Genomic DNA, 5,558 nt, shown 5'->3' with positions numbered 1-5,558 from the left:
GGCCCGCTGGTGCCAGGCCACCATTGGTCCAGAGCTCTGGGGAGGCGGGCCAAGGCTTCGATCCCAGTTTCAATTGGCTGTTGCTCAATAAACGTAGTGGGGACGCCCTCTGATTGGATGCAGGGTTGGCGGGAAGGCAGCAGGCTCAGAGGGGGCCCTCTGATTGGATGCAGGAGTGGCGGGAAGGTCGCGCGGTCAGAGGGCAGTGCATGGGCTGAGACGTTTCTGGGGGTCCCCTGAGCTGGGTTGGAGCAGCTACTGCGCCTTTGTGGGTCGAGGAACATTGCTTTGTAAGTAAGCTCTCAGCCTGGCAGTGGCTTGACCACGAACTTGTGCCGCTGCCTCCTCCCCAGTTGCCCCAGGCTGGCTCCTCTGGAGGTGCCTTATTCAGATCTTTGCAAACAGGGCCGCCTTTGAGAGGCCTTCCGGGCATCTACCCAACTCTCAGCAGCACTGCAATCACCCCACCTTCCCACCCGGCACCCGGGAAGTGGCGGGATTCGATCATTTTTGTGATCTGAAAGGAAAAAGTGGGTGGGTCTCGGTGGCTCACGCCTGTAATCCCATCACTTAGGAGGCAGAGGCGGGTAGATCACCTGAGGTCATGAGTTCGAGACCAGCCTGGCCAAAGTGGTGAAATCCCATCTCTACTAAAAATACAAAAACTAGCCGGGCATGGTGGGCGCGCCTGTAATCCCAGCTACTCGCGAGGCTGGGGCAGGGGAATTGCGTGAACCCGGGAGGCAGAGGTTGCAGTGAGCTGAGATCGCACTGCATCCTGGGCGAGCCTCCGTCTCAAAAAAACAAAAAAACAAACAAACAAAAAATTATAAAAAAGGAAGAAGCAGAGGTAAAATTAATATAGGTGGAGAGGTTGGGCCAGGTGCAGTGGCTTAGGCCTGTAATTCCAGTGCTTTGGGAGGCCTCCGCGGGAGGATTGCTTGAGGTCAGGAGTTTGCAACCAGCCTGGTCTAGGTGGTGAGACCCGCCCTGCCCCCGTTTCTACAAAAAATAAAAACATAATAAAATTAGCCGGGCATGTTGGTGGGTTCCTGTAATCCCAGCTACTTGGGAGGCTGAGGCACAAGAATCGCTTGAATCTGGGAGATGGAGGCTGCACTGAGCCGAGATTGTGCCACTGCACTCCAGCCTGGGTGACAGAGGGAGACTCCGTCTCAAAAAAAAAAAAAAAACAAAAAACAGTTTATTTGGGCCAAGTTTGAGAATTGCAACCCTGGAGATGCAAGTTGCCTTAATATACACTCTAATTAGCAGCAGTTACAAATGGGTTTTTAAAGGAAAAGAAGGGGCAGTTTCTAAATTGTTTACCAAGAATTTTAAAAATAGAGATGGAGTCTTGCTGTGTTGCCCAGCCTGGTCTTGAACTCCTGGCCTGAAGGCTGGTCTTGAACTCCAGACGGAGTCTTGCTGTGTTGCCCAGCCTGGTCTTGAACTCCTGGCCTGAGGCTGGTCTTGAACTCTAGCCTCCCACCTTGGCTGGCCTGGCCAGAGGAATGTATATTAAAATAACATAAACTGTTTATTGGCTCTGTATTGTCTTTCGTATCACAAATTCCAGTAGCAGGAAGATAAAGCTAATCAGGAACAAAATGCCTTTAAACAATCGCTGGGGCATGGGTATGCAGTGTGCTCCTGAAGTCACACACTGACTGAATATGTGAAGTCCCACGTTCCTGTCTCTCTCGGCCTGATGCATTCTGCACACCTCGCGTAACTCAAAGTGCTTTGAACACTTTTTCTTTTCTCTTTTCTTTAGTGAGAAGGACTGGGTTTACAGCCACCGGGAAAGGGGAAGGCACAGCCCTGTCCTGGGAAGAGCAGAATGGGGACACAATACTCATATCGAAGGAGTCTGGAACAGTCACCTGATTCTTCCTTATTTATTTATTTATTGTTGATTCATTTATTTTTTGGACAGTGGTTCTCACCATGTTGACCAGGCAGGACTCAAAACCCCCGGACTCAAGTGATCCTCTTGCCTCAGCCTTCCTTGCAGGCTGGGACTACAGGCATGTGATTCTTCCCAGTTTGATTCTTCCATTCCTAAAGATCATCTTAACAGTATGTATTCAGTTCTGGGAACGGCACCAGAAGAGACGTGCTGGCTTTCCCCCAGCTCATCACCAGGGTTCAGCACCCCATCATGGCATCTCCCTAGAGGGTGGTCAAGGAGGCCTTTAACTTTCCCTCCTGAGAGGAGAGCAGAGAAGAGAGAGGGAGCTCCCCCAGTGCGATGGGACTCTTGAGGTCCGGGAATTGAGACTTTTCTGTGGGCTTTGGGGACCTCTGAACAGTGCGATCAGGTCTGCACTTAGAAGGATGTTTTGGTACAAGGAGGAGGGACAGGGAGTTCGTTCTGTGGAGAGCCAGGGAAACTTAAGGAGGCCTCTAGCCCCCTCCTCTTCTCCCCAGGAGGGTAAATCCTTCCATCTTAGTTGGCTCCGGGTGCCCTAAAAAAAAATACCATTGACTGAGTGGCTTAAACAACAGAGTTTTAGTTTCTCACAGTTCTGGAGGCTAAAAGTCCCAGAGGCCTCTTGTCCTGGCTTGCACACAGCTACCTTCTCACTATGTCCTCCCACAGGGTGGGGGAAGGCAGCACTCAAGCTCCCTGGTCTCTTATAAGGACACAAATCCTATTGGATCAGGGCCCACCCTTATGACCTCACATAATCTTCACCATCTCCTTATAGTCCCTGTCCCCAAATACAGTCACATTGGGGACTGGAGCTTCAGTGTCTAATAATGGGGGGAACACAGTTCAGTCCACAGCTCTCCCCTTCCTCAGGGCTCCAACCACGTCATGCACAGAACTCAGCTGTAGCCCGTATCACACGGTGCTCTTCAGTACAGTCATGCGTCCCTCAGAGGCTGGGGTACGTTCTCGGAAATCATCAGGCAATTTCGTTGATGTGAGAACATCATAGAGTGTCTAACTTAGACCAACCTAGATGGAGCGGCCTACTGCACACCTAGGCCACATGGTACAGCCTATTGCCCCTCAGCTACAGACCTATACAGTAATGATTTGTGTATCCAAACACAGAAAAGCTACAAGAAAAATATGGTATTATAATCTTATGGGACCACTGTTATATATGCTGTCTGATGTTGTCCGAAACATCATTATATGCCACACGACTGCAATATTTATTTTTCCGATCATAAAAGTAACATATTCCCAGAGAGAGTGTGGAAAATTAGCAACAAAATATTTATTCGACTGTAAATGACAAAAGAAAAATTGAGTCTTGGATGTGCCCATTTTTACTGTAAGTTATGATTCCATAACTGACTTGTAGTAAACAGTATTTCTGGCCCCTAAGTATTGCTACCTTGTGTATTTTATTTAGTATACAGTACTAAAAAAAACTTGTCAATTATTAAATCCTTGCAGTAAGTCAGCTAACAAAGTTTACATATAGTCACAACACAGAAAGGAGCACAAATGATTTCCTCTTTTGCTCAGATTCAAACAGGCTTGAGTGACAACTTGAGGACAAGGACACTTTGCCAAGATTTTATGCAGCAGCTGGTGGGTCCAGAGGGGCAGCATGGTGCGACAGGAGAATGAGGACCTGCGCAAGGTAGGTGACTCGGTTCTGGGTCAGAAAGGCTTACGAGCCTTTGCAGAGTTTTGTGAGGTTGAGTTCATACAGATGTTTAAAGACCTCTTTGGGACTCCTGCTCATGGGCTGTCCCTGCTGCATGCCGGACACCAGGGCCAAGCCTGGTTCTAGGGTCCAGCTGGTTGCTGCATAGCTCGCGTCAGCTGGCTGAGCTTGGCTCCCAGTCATGGCTGCCTACTAGCGTCCTGCCTGCGGCAGGCACCCACTTCACAGTCATCTGTCTTCTCCAGTTCAACCCCACAAAGTAAGCAGCAACTCCTCCACCCCTGCCAATTTTGATGAGGAACCATGTCTGTGATATCTGCAGTGACACGCTGTGCCTGACACCAATGACTCCCCCTTCTCTCTCCACCATGCCCCCCTGCTCTTAGAAGGGGTGTCTTTGTGATGACAGGGAGCTGCAAAAGAGACCATTGGTTAAAATGTGGGTAACTCCCCCATAACTCCTTCATACATTTGGTTTTTAGTAAGATATGTGAAACTTTATGTTCAAATGCCAGTATAGTAATAACACAATTAGGTTCTGTTTTCTAAAATACATTCATTTATTCACTTAAGTCCTTGGACCTATAGTTTGTGATCTGTCCTCTAAAACGTGCCAGATTTTAAACCCAAATTGCTTCTTAAGATCATCTGTGGTGTCATTCCCCTGCAGGACTTGTCTGGGACTGCAGCGTGGGCTGTGTGGCGTCTCATTGCTTAACGTAGTCACAGTAACTCTGAGCCGGGCAGAGAGGCCTGGGAAGGCCTTTCCTCCCCGTGGGGGGGCTGCCCTGCCAGCTTGCTCCACGTCTCCTCACTTCCAGTCTTAGTCCAGCAGGTGTGACCGCGACTAAACAGCCAGATTGCTGAGTAGATCGGCTGCAGGGAGGTCAGGGCCATCAGGGCAGCAAGTGGTAAGGTTGGGCTGTCAGTGCAGCTGATCTCACGGTAAGTCCAGCTATGGCTCTCCACCCGAGGGAGACTTGGATTTAAATCTTTTTCTTCTTAATTTTCTTTTCTTTCTTTCCTTTTTATTTTTTTTAAGAGATGAGGTCTCACCATTTTGCCCAGGCACTGGTCTTGAACTCTTGGGCTCAAGTGAGCCTCTCTCCTAAGCCTCCCAAAGTCTTGGGATTACAAGCATGACCCACCGTGCCTGGCCTGATTTAAATCTTAAGTACTTTGTGTGTGTGTGTGTGTGTGTGTGTGTGTGTGTGTGTGTGTGTTTCTGTTTCCGCTTATGTTTAAGTAACTAGATTGAGTGCCCAAATACTTTATTCACCTTTGCACTTGTGTAGAGGACATCAGGCAGAGGTTGGCGTTCCAGAGCGAGCTGTCCTGCTGGAAGCAACTCCATGCAGTTGCAGGGTCTTGCTTGGTGTGGGGTTGGTGCTCGGCACCTGAGCCCAGGTGGTCTTCCCATTGCCTGTCTGGCTGGGGTGAGGTGAGCACAGGGCTTTTTCCAAGCAGGGGATTTCTCCAATCTTTGACTTTAATGTGTAACCAGCATTGGCTGTCACTTGTAACTCTTTAATATAGTGTAAGACTAAACCTTCCAGGCCTTTGTTAAGCAAACATAAAACATCTATAATTGTGATTTTTTTTTTTTTTCAGCAATTGGTTGAAGCCTCAGAGTTATTGAAATCCCAGGCCAAAGAACTCAAAGATGCCCATCAGCAGCAAAAGCTGGCCCAGCAGGACTTGTTGGAGCTCAGTGAGCTGGTGGTAGAGTTCTGCTCCCAGAAGCAGAAGGTGTGGGACAAGGAGGAGGAGATGGAGGTGTCCATGCAGAAAGTCAACACGATGTGGCAGGAGATCTGAAGATCCACAAAGCTCAGAAAGAGGAAGCTGTTTAGATGTTTCAGCGATGGTATTGACTGAGCTCTTTTTCATTTTTTTATTGTTATACTTTAAGCTCTGGGGTAT

The 5,558-nt window shown here is 48.7% G+C and overlaps 1 long non-coding RNA gene across 1 annotated transcript; it reads left to right on the top strand.

Annotated features, from left to right (window-relative positions):
- The first annotated feature begins 1,690 nt into the window (after nt 1-1,690).
- On the top strand, nt 1,691-5,558 carry LOC126929800 (uncharacterized). Its single transcript, XR_007717277.1, has 4 exons — nt 1,691-2,082; nt 3,491-3,608; nt 4,463-4,580; nt 5,247-5,558. It is a non-coding gene; the product is annotated as an uncharacterized LOC126929800 (long non-coding RNA).

Source organism: Macaca thibetana, chromosome 10 (assembly GCF_024542745.1).
Source record: "Macaca thibetana thibetana isolate TM-01 chromosome 10, ASM2454274v1, whole genome shotgun sequence".
Taxonomy (NCBI): Eukaryota; Metazoa; Chordata; class Mammalia; order Primates; family Cercopithecidae; genus Macaca; species Macaca thibetana.
This window is presented reverse-complemented; position numbering and strand designations above follow the sequence as displayed.